This window comes from Schistocerca piceifrons, chromosome 7, assembly GCF_021461385.2.
Source record: "Schistocerca piceifrons isolate TAMUIC-IGC-003096 chromosome 7, iqSchPice1.1, whole genome shotgun sequence".
Classification (NCBI taxonomy): Eukaryota; Metazoa; Arthropoda; class Insecta; order Orthoptera; family Acrididae; genus Schistocerca; species Schistocerca piceifrons.
The window spans coordinates 379,911,858-379,927,435 of NC_060144.1; the positions used below are offsets into that span (position 1 = coordinate 379,911,858).

At 38.8% G+C, this 15,578-nt stretch overlaps 1 protein-coding gene across 1 annotated transcript in view; it reads right to left on the reverse strand.

Moving 5' to 3' along the window:
• LOC124805716 (RNA-binding protein 25-like) overlaps window positions 1-15,578 on the reverse strand; it is a 66,375-nt gene that overhangs the window by 24,482 nt on the left and 26,315 nt on the right. The gene's annotated exons all lie outside the window — the stretch shown is intronic.

Below are 15,578 nucleotides of genomic sequence, written 5' to 3' on the forward strand. Positions count from 1 at the left end.
GCTGAGCCAGCCGTTCCAACAATCAGTTTAACATAGACACCTAAATAAAAATTTAACCTCCACCTGCCTCTAACTGTACCCATCAATACTTCTAACTGCACCTCGTTAGATGATAACTTTCTAAAACCCAATCATCAGTCCCCACTAACTCTTTAGGAAACCGTGCACCTTTTTATGTGATCATTGAACTATAGCAATCCGGAAGGTTCACTGCAGCAGATAAAACATAAAAGCCGCAGTATTAATAACGCAGGATGAACTCCATAAACAATCATAGAGAAGATAATGGATAGGAGGAAAGAATGCATTTAAGGTCGCCACAAGGCAGACAAACGCTAAGATTAAGCGGCAAAGGAACAAACTGGAGTTGAAAGACATAATGGATCCAGTATTAGAGTTTAATGGAACTTTGGGATCTATGTTATCAAATAATAGGAAGACATCATTAAGAATTCTTTGGAATTTCTAAAACCATTTCGAAACAGGCATATAAACGACTAACCAGGTGGTATTTAAAATCCCTGTCATCCCCTTGAGTGCGAGGTCGCAAACGGCAGTGATGTTTAGGGCGTTAGATTCCCTACAAATCGCGTACCACGCAGCCGCCATATTGACTACTAATGGCAACAGAGGGCGGGACTGGAGGTGTCCAATGGTGAGCACAGTACAGACAACGGCAAGACACAATTATTTTTAGGTGAATGAGAAAGAGAAAGAGGAAGATTAGCGGAAAACATGCCACAGACTACGATATCAAAGCTCGGACTGGGGAAGAATAGGAAAAGGAATAAGCTATTCACCAAAACCGAAAGCGATTTAGGGAAATCACGGACTGCCGAAATCTGGATGACCAAACGTTGGTTTGAGCGGTATGGATGGGAAAATGGCGAATGTAAGCATAGCGGACAGTACATGGAGAAATTTCTACCGAACTCGGTTCACCAATGTCACTTGTGGAAGATAGTAAAAATAATCGAAAACGAGCTTTATTGAATTTGACTCAGTAGTTTTTGGGGTTGTTAGGTTGACAGGTAAGAGCCTTGACGACATTTAAGCCCTAGGAGACGGTGCGACATTAGGAAGGAATGAAATACGTGGAAGGCATATGCCTGGAACTCTACTAGCGTAACTGCGAAACGGAATGAAAAATTGGGAACTTGGTGCATACATGGATAATAATCTACAAAAACAATGTGCCGTAAGACACAAGTATTACCCATATTTCTGTTACTATAATTGTGGAAGTGATAGTTAAGAAACACCTGGAGCAATCTCAATCAAAATCATACGAATGCGGTTCTTCCTATGTGTACAAAATAATGGATATGGGGTGGAAAGGCACCCCCTGGGCAACCAGTAGTGGGGTGGAGATGGGAAGGAAGTAACGCCAAAACAATCAACAGCGGCCGATAATACTTCGAATAAATAGTTTTCGGTGCTGCTGGACTATGGAGCGGTAGTCTCGATGACGCTTCACGCTTACTAGTTTCCTAAGTGTGAGGGTGGAGAGTGGGATTCCGTGGTAAATTAATAGACTAGTACAGATACAGCCGTCGTGCCGAAAGCTCATCGGAGTTGTGACTGACTGACGTGCGCGCGCGAGAGCTTGTACCTACACGTACAATCCAAGACAGGGTGCATTTTGCCTTAACCTGTGTAAGTGAAATAAACTAATTCAACAATAAAGTAAACATAAATAAGAACGTAGAATAATATTAGACTACTTCTTTCCTCATTGTTTGCAAAAGAAAACGCAGAATATATCGAATTGAAGCTATATTTGGAGCAGATATTCGTTTACACGATCGCAGCTGAATTCGCTGAGTCTAACAGCTCAGCGGATAAAAATGACTTAGTTGCCTCCTATTACAAAAACTTTTATATTTTACCGTGTTAACAAATGACTGCCTCAGAGGGCAAAACCAACAGCAAAGCAGACTGTAATTTGTGTGTACATATCTTAACTAAAGGCAGCATTTTGGCAATAGTAAATTAAGTCTTGCGATATCGACACATATAAATTGCTTGTAATAGCCAACAGATATTATTGTGAACTCACTTCTGTGCACTACAATGACATCTCTCGATGGTTAAGTCACTGTTGCTTTACTGCCTTAAATAATTTTGTACACATAAATTACTGAATAACTAGTAAGAAAGCCTACAATACTACACAATATTTGCACTTTAAATTTCCCGTGAGAAATAAATAAACAGACGAGTAAGGGCTACAGAAACGAGGTCACCAACTTGCCAGCGGAAAGCGCAGCAAATCTCGACGCCTTCTTTGCAGAAGAGGAGCGGCGATTGCCTGTGGAGAGAAGACGGTGGCCAAGGAGAAAATTAGTATCATCAAAGTCTGGCGCGAAGAACGGCTCTTTTATCTTAAGCAATCGGACATCCAATTTTCCGGAACTAACCCTTTCAGTGTTCTCTTATCTCCTCGTAGCCGTGAGCACCAAATCCCAGACGCTTAGCACAGGCTGTTGGAAATGCCACGTGATAGTTACTGCATCGACTATCAGCACTGCGAAGGAACGAAGATGTGGAGAAGAGCAGAAGAAAACTGAAAATATAAGCAGGGCGCACATGTAATACTGTATGAAACGTCATAAGGTTTACGGTGTATACTGTCGTATTGAAACGTAGAAACAGATAGATAAAAATTAAATCCTTTTTTATTGTGTCTGTGTCGGCTCACGGTTCGCTACAGATTTGTTTTGTGTCAAAAATTTATCAACAAATTCAGTGGAAAGTATACGACACGAAAGAGTACACAAAGGAAGCTACGATTGGGAATAAATTTGCCGCTGACTGCAGCAATAATTCAGTTTCATTTTATTGTGTAACGATCGGTTTTGGTGTTACCAGCTCCATTCTCAGGTGCCTCTGTCCATTTTTTCTTTCCTCTTGTTAAGAAAATTACATTATAGCAGTGCATACACAATACAGAAACTTTACTCTTTGATTATATGTTACAAATTCATTGACCTCTTCCGATCATTAGATTATTTAATATTCTTATGCTCTAGTCAAGCTGTAGGTAAATTTAAATATCAAGATAATCCTAGAGAAAAACGTTACTACAATTATCTCATATAACTTACGCTTGTTAAGCATCGTCTAATAATGACGGAAATCGGCTTTCACCATCAATTAAGAAATACTTAAAGTGAAGGTGTTTATGTAAACTTTCACTTGTAACGGAACATTGATAACGTTCGATCAAGTAGTTGTTGTCAATATCTGACACGATGATTTAATAATTTCATCTAAGTTTACTTAGAATGGTAAATGCACGATTAAATTACTATTTTGGAATTAATAATATGGAACAAATCCATTATTTTTAGTCTGAACTCCCCCTTAGCGTGGAATTAATTATTATTACTAAAAGCATAATATCATTTACAAGAGAGAAGGAAACCATTAGACCTGAGGGAAGTCACACTTTTGCCCTGGTGGTTTCCTTTCGATGAACTGGTGTAGAGGGCAGACGCAGCGCAGTGTGTTGAGATATGGGTAACTCATGGCCCTGACGCGTTCCCTTCCTCGAAACAACATTTGTGTAGAAAAATTTTACCACAGACAGACTGAGCAGTGTAGGGTGGCTAGGCAGCTGTAACAGTGAGAGGTAGTGTTTTGATGCGCTCAGCAAGACATTACAATTTTTTTCATTTTAATAAATATAGCAACCAACCACTTTGTTATGTACTTTTATTTAAGGAGCTTCGGGTTTTCACTCACATTCAATTAGAGTAAGAAGACGTTGACTCTTCAAACAGGATATAGCTACAACATCGACAGCAAATAGGCTGCTGCAGCTACTATTCTGCTGTGCTCGTTTTTGTTTCGATTTTAGCGTTTGGGATGTGCCACGAGTTGTAATTACGTACTGAACGAAAAGTTAAGTATCTATTGTTCTATCTGAAGATGGTTGAAGGCTGCAGTAATAGAGTTAAATTCGTCGGTATAAAACCATGCTGTGAATGTTTCAAGAGAATATTAACATTACTAAAGGAAAAACATTATTCTCAAGCGTTTTTGAAATGTTTTAAAGTAACGAAAGGAAGTCGATAAATATCTTGTCAGTTTCATTTACGTTCCCAAAGGCGAGACCTAACGTTATAACAACATGAATTAAATAAGTGTTGCCATTTAGTGAACAGATTTAAGTAACAATATTCGTTCCATCAGAATGTGGCGACCGGTGTTCAAAAAATTCAGTTTCGTGACGGAATGCTCAAGGTTATTTTAGTAATGCTTCTTGTTCCACTGGTGAGTGTGATCACTGAGTTTAGGGTGCACATTAATTATGAGAACGATAATTCAATGTAAGTGTGGCAAATACTTTGTTTCTAAATAAAGTGTCCAAAAGGTTTGTCTAATATACGTTTCAAAAAAAAGTTCGACAGCTAAATTAAAATTTAGGCTGGTGAATACACGGTCAAGATTAGTCAAACAGTGCATTATAGTCTGTATCCAAATTATTAATACTGCTACTTGTACAAAGGCTCCTTAGAAAAAAATTAAACTTGTTTACTACTACTACTAGACCAATTACTGTTTAGCTCTACACGACCGTTATACTGAAATGTTTCCCACACCACCTTGTATTGTCTTTCCATGCGTGTGAGTAACTGTATGTTCACTGCTGGAGAAATATGCTCCAGTGCTGCAGATACCGTGTTGAGCTGAAAGGGTAACCAAAGTAAGGAGAAATATTCTTCGGGGCTCTGTTGCATAGCAATCAGATTGCTTTCAATTCTGAGAAATGTCCAGGTACAATTGTGGATTTGAATGATCCATGAAGTGACTTCTTTTCCGAGGAAAGCATCGAACTATTTCACTAGAACTGAACGCTCCCGTCGGAACTGTTCTCAAGCTGGTATTTATTACTAAATCACAATAGAAGTATACTCTGGTTGTAGAATTACTCGTACCTTCTTGAAATGAGCAATATTTTATTGTTCGATTAACTGATTTCCTTCCATACACACATATATTTTAGAATGTGAATCAAAATCTTGCAATGGCGTCGATTTTTACATCAAAAGAATGGCTCTCCTCTTGTAAAACTACTGTTAACAACAACAAAAGCTCTATATCCTAAGAATAATTATGTGAGTGCTGACCGCCACAGAATAATAAACAATATCTTTGTCTTTCTCTCTCTCTCTCTCGCAGTGTCACAGCCAGTTATGCTGCATGATACATCAGATATGCGCCTCTTGTGGACGAACGTTTTCGGGCAAAAACAAACACGAGCGCTCACACAACATAATTTCGGTGATTGTTTATGACGCTGTATTACTGTCCACTAGAGTATTAATGTCCACTATATTTCTTATGATATTTTGGTATTAGTGAAAGACTATCGAAATGGAAATTATAGATTTCGGTGCATATACGGCTGACGAAGCCTGTGCTGCTTGAAAATTCCTGATGCAGCTTATATGCATATCTTACTTCCTTCCTTTTATACATTTGTCGAGGATGGCATGAGATGTGATCAGAAACCTTTTTTGTCATCACTCAAACCTTCTGTCGTACGCCTTCGGATGTCTCAAACGGGTAATCTAGTCATTCGGCCAAGCCCCACAAAGAAAACCAAAGGAAAACCTCGGGGTAGATTTACCGTCCTCGTATTTCTCATTTGCAAAGAATATTAATTGAATTACAATGGAAAAAATATTTATAACATGGATATACGTTTAATGAGTTTAAATACTGTTCAAAAGACAGACACAACACTGTTAATCTTCTGTGTCTTGAGGTGAACCGTCGACGCGTTGGTTTACGTCCATCTACGATTCCCTTCTATCTGTCATCCTCGGGTAACTGATTGAATTCTATTCCCATTTCACCGTATCCTCATGGGTATTATGGTTTTCCGCATATGGTTAAAAAATGGCTCTGAGCACTATGGGACTCAACTGCTGAGGTCATAAGTCCCCTAGAACTTAGAACTACTTAAACCTAACTAATCTAAGGACAACACACACATCCATGCCCGAGGCAGGATTCGAACCTGCGACCGTAGCGGTCGCGCGGTTCCAGACTGTAGCGCCAGAACCGCTCGGCCATCAGCGGCCGGCCCGCATATGGTTAACATTAAAATAAGAGTCAGTGTAAGTTCTGTGGAAAAGGTGTTTGATCTATGCTGAGCTGAAATAGAATCTAATCTAAAGTCCTTTCTATTTCTCAGTCCTGAATTCCAAATATTCGGAAGTCGTAAAGTGTACTTCATTTCTATCAGCAACCATAGAATGCACTACGCACAAATCCAACTGGTGATGCCGTCTCAGCTTATGCTCGTCATCTTTGAGATGGACTTTAACACTTGTTGATGTGCTTGTAACTGATCGGCATTCGCTCAGTTTGTAACTTCGCGAGCAACAATTGACACAACATAATTTACATACACAGATATGTTACAACAATAGTACAATTAAAAAGATAATGTCAATCACAAAAGATTGAAACAAAGTAATACGCAGTTTTTTTAAAACTGAGAACGGGTTACCACTTCCGAACAGCATGACTTAAGCTCAGTGAGAAAGAAAAAAAAATACAAACATACACTGACACTGTCAAATTGACATAAGAAAAAAATATCTTGCCATAGACCAGATTCATTTGAGTCACTAACCCATGGTCATTATGCATATGCATTTTTTTAAAAAGAAATCATTCATACTATAGCTAAATTCTCTGCATACTGAAAACTTATCTTTGCAGTGGAAAACAAATACATAATGTCTGCTTATCTCTCGTACATTATGCCTGAAAAGGAAACTAAGTACTAAATTGCAAAAAGAAAGAAACTATCCTAAGTGTGATTTATAGGTTTAATGAAAATTCGCTAATCAATATTATTTGATAAGAACAGTATCTTCAATCTTCGGAATCTTCAGTTATCATGAAATTCCTTTAACAAGTGATGAGGATACATTTCTTTCACCTTTCCACTCTTCACATCCTTCAAAACATATGTTCCTGGATGGGGTATTTTGGTAATCACAAATGATCCTTGGTACAATAATTGCCATTTTGCCTTCTTCCTCTGTATAAGTGAAGCTATAGGATGAGTTTTTACTATAACTTAATATTATTTTATTTTTCCAAGTCGATTGTCAAAATACATTTTCCTTTTTGTTGCCTTGTCCATTATATTGAGTACAGATTGTTGTACTTTATTTTGTAGGTCTATTTTGTTAATAACTACTTTAGGAATTGATCGAATCCAGTCATTCTGTTCCTGTTTTCCAAACATCAGTTCGTATAGGGTGTATTCTGTCGTAGTATGTGGAATATTGTTTACAATTTCCTTAAAATCGTCAAGATAATCGATCCATTTGGGTTGCTGGTTGTGGTAATATGTTCTGATGAACCGGTTTCATTCACGAAAAACTCGTTCCACGGGATTCGCCGAAGTGTGGTACACTGATGTTACAATTTGTTTTATACCACAACTGGTTAATGTTTGCCTCCAACGAAATCTAGTGAACATTGACCCATTCTCAGAAAGAATAGCCTCAGGTTTGCCTCCCTCGACTATATAATCCTTTATCAGCTTCTTGGCTATGGATGCACCAGTAGCTGATTTTAACTGATAAAGTTTGACGTATTTAGTGAATATATCAAGAAAAGCTACAATATATTTGCATCCTCCCCTTGATGATGGTAGAGGACCACAGACGTCGACCGAAATGATTGACAGCGGTTTAGTGGGTATAATAGAATGTAGGAAATCTTTCACACAAAAATTTTCTGGTTTGGCTAGCTGACAAATTTTACATTTCATTAACTGTCTGTGTACTTTCCTGCGAATATTTGGGAAGTAGCAATATTCTTGAATCTTCCGAGCACACTTTAATACTCCAAAATGTCCCCAAGAGATGTGCGTGTACAAAATTAAGCCATTCTCATTCTTCTTGGGAATACACACCTTCCAATTATCTGAATCAAGATGCCCTTTGAAAAATAAGACGTCGTTCTCAACTTTGTACACTCTCTTCAGATCATCGTTTCCAGGCTTTGCTAAAGTTTCCTTTATTGAATGCTAACGAGGATCTTCATTCTGTAGTCTTCCCATGTTCTTACACTTGTCAAGAAAATGTTTCCTATATCTTCTACCAGTAATAATAAGAACTTTAAATTCAGACGGATTGTCCGTGAAGTTGATTGTTGACAAATCTCCATCTGGCATTGTAGACAGTGCATCGGCTATGAAATTATCCTGTCCGCTTATGTATTTAATTTCTAACTGAAATTCTTTGAGTGAGAGCGTCCATATTACTAGTCTTGGATGTAATAATTTACATATTTGCAAAAAACGTAACGCTTTGTGCTCACAGTATACTGTTGTCTTCGCTCTGTGTAAGTAATATTAAAATTTCTTAAATGACCAGACTACGGCAAATGCTTCCTTTTAGGTTGTCGTATATGTTTTCTCACAGGCAGTTAAGAGTCGCCTAGCAAAAGCTATTGGACTGAAAGTTGATTTTCTATCTATCATCTTTACTTGGAGGAGGCATGAACCTATTCCAATTTCCGAAGCATCTACCATTAAACCGAATTCTTGGCTCTTATCTGGATGATATAATATTTATGAATTGACTAAGGCATGTTTTATTGCTTCAAATGCATTCTGGCATTGTTGCGTCCACACCCACTGAGTATTTTTGCGCAACAAGGTGTGCAACGGTTCTGCATTAATAAAGTGGTCGTGAATGAAACACCTGAAAAAACAGACAACTCAGAGGAACCCCTTTATTTGCCTTTTTGTTGTTGGAACTGCAAAGTTTTTGATTGCCTGTAGTTTCTCGGAGTCCGGTAAGGTGCCTTTTTCATTTATAAGATGACCCAGAAATTTGATTTTATCTAGAGATAAATAAGACTTTTGCATATTTTCGGCTATGCCTGCTTCGTTGAAACGTTCTAACACTCTTCTCAATAAATCAACGTGCTTCTTCCATGTGGTTGTAGCTATGACCATGTCGTCCACGAACAAAGTTAAACTGCTTCGAAGTGCAGGTCCCAATGCGTAATCTAGAGCATTTATAAAAACTCATGACCCCACGTTTAGCCCGAAAGGTAAAACCTTCAATTGATAGCTTCTACCTGCATGTACAAACGCGGTGTACTTTTTTGATGGTTCGTCTATTGCCACCTGCCACAATGAAGTTTTCAGATCAGTATTTGTGAAGTATCTTATCCCCTCTAACTTTTGAATTAACTCATCGATATTTTCCGGATGAGTTCGCACGGGCACGACAATCTTATTTATCTGCCGTGCGTCTAGCAAGAGACGAACTTTTCCTTCTTTTTCGGGACAACATGAAGCGGACTACGGTATGGACTCGTCGAAGGTTCGATCAGATCACATTCAAGCCTTTCGTTGGTGCCACGGTAATGGATAAAAAATACGGCAGAAAACTTGGTGTGGAATCACATCTAAATGGCATTTGTATCCCTTGATTACACCAGGTGTTTCTTGAAAGACTTCATGATATTCCTGTAGAAGATCATATAATTGCATTCTTTGATGTTGTTGCAAATATTCAGTTTCTTGCACCATTTCGTATACCATATTTTCAGGTTTTAAGACTGGTTGCCAGTAATTAATTTGGTAATACCGTGCAGGTTTGCTATGTATCCACTCTATTTGCAGCTTTCGTCTCTGACAATACTTTCCATGGGTACTATATTCCCTGAGAAGATTCAGTTGATGTTTCTGATCCATTATTGTAAAACTGGCACGGCCTAGAGAAAAATCTATATGCCAATTTCACTCTCTAAATTCATCTATACCCAGGATACAGTCCTCAACCAATTTTTCTATTGCAAGGAACGTGCAATTTATAGCTACATTTCCTAAATATAACTGGAGTTGAGTCTGCACTTTAACCTGAGAAGACTTATGACCAGTAGGGCCTACAATTCTACAACACTGAACAGGAAAAATCGGTGGATTTGCATTCTAAAGTATTCTTTGAAATAACTTCTCAGAAACGACATTTACTGCTGCTCCTGCATCTAAAGTAACTTGCACAGTAATGCCTTCAATTGCCGCCTGATTTTTGCAACAGGTTCAGTGATGTGTTCCTCTTGACAAGGAATCATATCCTGCTGAAGTTCTTCTATTAATAATCTGCCAACATTGCACCGAAAAAATTTACACTTGAATTTTCGCTCCTCAAAACCTCCTCGACCGCACCGTCGGGGCTTCTGACGGTCGAGTTTAGTTTCATGATTGTCCATTGTTAGTATATGTCTGCTCCGTTACGTCAGTTATTGTTGGTGGTTGATTTCTCCATTCATTTGCATTACCATTTGGTACCCAACCTGAAGTTTCTGGTTGGTCGTGATATTCTTGGGTTGGTTGCTGATATCGGCGTTTTGGCTGATAATTACCTTCTTGATAGTATAATTTCCTCTTCGTATTATCCTTCCTCCATTTCCGTTTATACGCTTGTTCACATTGTTGGTCATAATTACACTGGTCGGGATTTTCCTTATCAAATTTCACGTTTTCACCTGCGGGTTTGGTGAACTGTGTGCAAAAGGTTTGTTTCCATACTGTATGTTGTTACTCTAGTATTTGTTAGTTGGTAACTTGGTTGGTTATAGCGCATACGTGATTCTTCGAACAGAATGTCTATTGAATCCAATGTGGCTAGAAAATCTTCGGCGTGTTGTTCAGGCACATGTAGAAGTTTTCCTTAACTTCAAGTGGAAGTTTGCCCTTTATTATTCGAATGATATCCTGCGTCGGGATTGGTTCATTCCAGTATTTGCTTTTATTTATATACTTGTCGAAATACTTTCTTAAAGATCCATTTTTGAAAGAAAATGGTTGTGGGTCAAAAACTTCCTTACGTAGTCTTTCTTGTACTTCCTTATTCCAGTATTTCTGCAAGAAAGCGCGTTCAAATTGGTCATAATGTTGACACTAATCGGATGCTTCTGACGCCCACATCGATCCATCTCCATGTATGAATCCTGCAACGTACATAATTTTTTGTTGCTCAGTCCACATTCGCGGCAATATCCCTTTAAATTGCTTGATAAATACCACGGGATTTATCGACTTTCTTTCGGGAATAAATATCTGGAATTGACGATATTTAAGCATTTTTTCTTCATTCATAGTCACAGGTTTATTCTGGTGGCTACTTCGTGGTGGATGATAATCTTGATAATTTGTTTCTGGTTTATTATCTGAATATGCACCAATACATGGATATTGTTGCATGGATTTGGTTTCACTGGTTTCATCAAAAACTATGTCTGCTTTTGATAAAGTGCAAGTTGTATGTGCCCCTCTAGTATTAGCTAGACCCTGCTGGCATGCTTTTAATGCATCTTCTATCTTTGCTTTCCAAGCAGGAAATTCATATCCTGCTTTAAATTCTGCATTAAGTTGTTCTTGTGCAGTTTCGTTGTTAGCTTGCAGGTTAGAAACCGTTTCTTTCAAGGTTTGGTCAACCAAATTTCGCACTGTCTCGGTTTGCTCTTTCACCCAATTTTCAATATCCTTAGAGAATGCAATCTTATGTTCATTGAAAAGTTTCTCTATGTGTTTCTCGCCTTCCAGACTGAGAGTATCTACCCTCCGACTTAGCCCAATGACAGCTTGCTCGTTATCGTGCTTAATTGTATTCACGTCGTGCGCAATATTGTTCTGTACATGAATAAATTCTTGCACTTGATGATTTAGTGTATCTTGACCACATAAGATGTCTTTGTATTTGGTTGTTAATTCCTGATACTGTTGTTCTTGTGTAACTATGAGTTGTGCCTGACTGGCAATCAAGTGACTCTGCTTTTATTCCAAACTTTGGAAATTTTCAGTAATCTTATCATTTATTTCTTTTAGTTTATTAGATTGCTCCTGGGTCAAATTAAACTGCGCACTCTCCAATACTAGGAATCTACGATTCATGCCATTTGCAAACGAGGATTGCGTGGTTTCCAATACCTGGAATCTACGATTCATGTCATTTGCAAACGTTGATTGTGTGGTTTGCAATGCTTTAATCCCTTGTGTTATGACAGTCAAACTTGACATCATCTGAGATAAGAAGTCTGTATTCTCAGCAGTTGACGATTACACTGGGCTTAATGAGGATTGTACCGACACATTTTTCGGTAAAGTCATTTCGTTTTCGCACGCGTCTGTGTCAGAGATGAAATTCATGTTGTTTGTTGGTTGCTGCATATTTTTCTGGGCTTCACTCGACATATGAATGTCGAAACTAGCAACCGTTTGTGCCGACGGCGTGAGCGCATTAATTACTGCAGGTTGCTCAGCCGTAATCGACATATCGCTAACTACGGCAGTATTAAATTCTGTGAAACTAGTTGACGATGCATTCACACAATTTAATTCATTTTGTTGCATTGTGATGCGTGCTTGCTTATTGGCTTTGAACATAGATCTAGTTATCAATATGTATATAAGCAATTGACAGTTTCTCCACTGAATAAGTCCTCCAAAAGTGACTATTAAATTTTACGCACGCAAACAATATTACTGTCCTTATACTGTTAATGTACTCTTTACAATGTGACACAAACACAACACATACATAACACATAAAATATTGTCTTATTATATCTACTGAAATACTGGAATTCTAGTAAAAGTTATGTAGCAACACCATTTATACTTAGAAAATCAATACATGAAAGGTAACTACAATGCATAAATGCTCAAGAAAGCTAGTAATTCTAATGTTCTTGCCTTTTTGAAGTTTCTGTTCGGCTGCTGGGACGGCGTAGTCGTTCTCTTCACAAGATACTCCCGCACGTTCCGTTAGCATGAAACATACAAAGGACCATACTGTAGTTACTCTATAAAACTAGACATATATACACACAATGAAACATTAATTACTAAATTACTAACATAGTTATATTGCAGGTTCACTATGAGTGTTGTATCAGGATCGTGTCCTGTCTAACGGTAGACATAATAAAGGCTCATTTGAACAAAATTAAATCTGTTTACTACTACTACTACTACTACCACTGCTGCTAGGCTAATTACTGTTTATCTCTACAGGACCTTTATACTGAAATATTTCCCACATCACCTTGTATTGTCTTTCCATGTGTGTGAGTAACTGTATGTTCACTGTTGTGGGTAAATACATACAGCGAACACAGGCCGATGTGTGAAATTGATAGCGATTACACGCTTCCGCTTTTGTAGAAATGTGCTCCAGTGCTGCAGATACCGTGTTGAGCTGAAAGTGCTAACCAAAGTAAGGAGAATTGTTCTTCGGTGCTCTGTTGCACAGCAATCAGATTTCTTTCACTTCTGAGGAATGTCCAGGTACAATTGCGGATCTGAATGATCAATGAAGTGACTTCTTTTCCTAAGAAAGCATCGGACTATTTCACTAGAACTGAACACTCCCGTCGGAACTGTACTCAAGCTGGTATTTATTATTAAATCACAATAGAAGTATACGCTGGTTGTAGAATTACTCGTACCTTCTTGAAATGAGCAATATTTTATTGTTCGATTAACTGATTTCCTTCCATACACACATATATTTTACAATGTGAATCAAAATCTTGCACTGGAGTCGATTTTTACATCAAAAGAATGGCTCTCCTCTTGTAAAACTACTCTTAACAACAACAAAAGCTCTATATCCTAAGTATAATTATGTGAGCGCTGACAGCCACAGAGTAATTAACAATATCTTTGTCTCTCTCTCTCTCTGGCACTGTCACAGCAAGTTACGCTGCATGATACGTCATACTTGGAATTGCGAGTCCGATTTTAAACGTAACGGAAGAGTGACAAAGTAGTAGGGAGATCACGCTGCGTCAGAGACACGACAAGCGTCTCATAAAATACATACGTAAGGAGATCTCCTTGCGTTGTAAACTGTCGTCGTACATATTTGGCTTCGAGGAATACGTCAAAACCTTGTGGTTCCAATGGCTCTGAGCACTAAGCGACTTAACTTCTGAGGTCATCAGTCGCCTAGAACTTAGAACTAATTAAACTTAACCAACCTAAGGATATCACACACATCCATGCCCGAGGCAGGATTCGAACCTGCGACCGTAGCGGTCGCTTGGTTCCAGACTGCAGCGCCTAGAACCGTACGGCCACTCCGACCGGCTCAAAACCTTGTGATAAAACAAGGCGTGATTTACTTCAAAAAGGCAACGACACGTAACAAAATATTCAGATGGTCACCAACATTATACCAGATTCGTCGGTGGGCTGTATAATTACTATCAAATTCCAAGCCTGCGAACGTGAACAGGAAGAGATTTTCACATCATTATACAATTACTTGATAATTTATTCAGCACACTGCACTGCGGTTAGGTGATTAATTTCTCTTTACTGTTTCTCACGCTCTTTTCGGAGGTTGTGGACACTAGTCAAATAACAGCTCATCAGCCACATCAATGTAGCACATAATGAAGTTGAATATCATCATTCTAGGGATACATTTTTATAAGAAAATAAAGATGTCATTACACTATTGATCTCAGACACAGTAAAAGACGGATGTGGTGGTGAAACAGTACTATTCTGGAGAGGATGTGACGACGGATTTCGTTTAGTTATAGTTTAGGCCTGATTCAGTGACCAGGATTTTTATCCGGAATGTTTTGCTCATGCGTAGGTGAGGAGCTGATGAGAAAGTGTAGGTTTGGGAAGAGAATGGCCAGGTGAGCTTGAAGAGGGCTGAGTCGGGTGAGTAGCATCTGGCTTCGTTTTGATGTTGGTAGGTTACGGTATATATGTGTATGCAGCACAAAGTAAGGTGGTTGCATGGAGTATCCAGTATTATACAATTCCTGGAGAAAAAAAAAGTGAAACACCAGGAAAGCGAGGAATGAAAATTCGAGAAGATACGACGTACCGGAATGTAAATGATTAGAATATCGAAACATATTTAAGAACAATATTACAGATTGAGCTCTCTTAAAGTCTTGACGTTGCACCACTTATGGGCTTGAAGCATGCTTGGTTGGGAAAGGTGTCATAAAGGTTTCGTTTCGTGTCCTGACGAAAACTGGCCCACTACTTCTGTTGAAGATCCTTCGTATCTTGAATGTTGACGGAGTTGACGTCGGAGGTGGTCCCGCACGTTTTTTAATAAGAACGGATCTGGGAATTACGCTGACAGAGGGAGAACCTCAGCATGATGCGGACAGTGAACAGAGAAACGTGCCCTGTGTGGACGAGCATTATAAAGAGAAATAACGATAGGCCAGTTGAAAACATTGAAAAATTTTGACCTCACACGAGAACAACGACATTCTCGCACGCAAAAGCCATCCTGGTTAGCTTAGTGCCACGTCTAATCGCTGAGCACAGTGTGAAGCCATACATCAGCAGTCCGCGCTCCGCGACGGCGCCAACCCTCCAAATGCAGCCGTGCGTGTTTTGGCGTTAGCGGTAGCCCACACATGGGGGCACTGATTTCCTAGTCCGGTTACTGACTGTTTCCGAGAAACGGTGCGGAACGACACAGAATGTTGCTGATATTCCAATTACTTGGGAGATTCAAGGGTAGACGTGAAGGTGTATG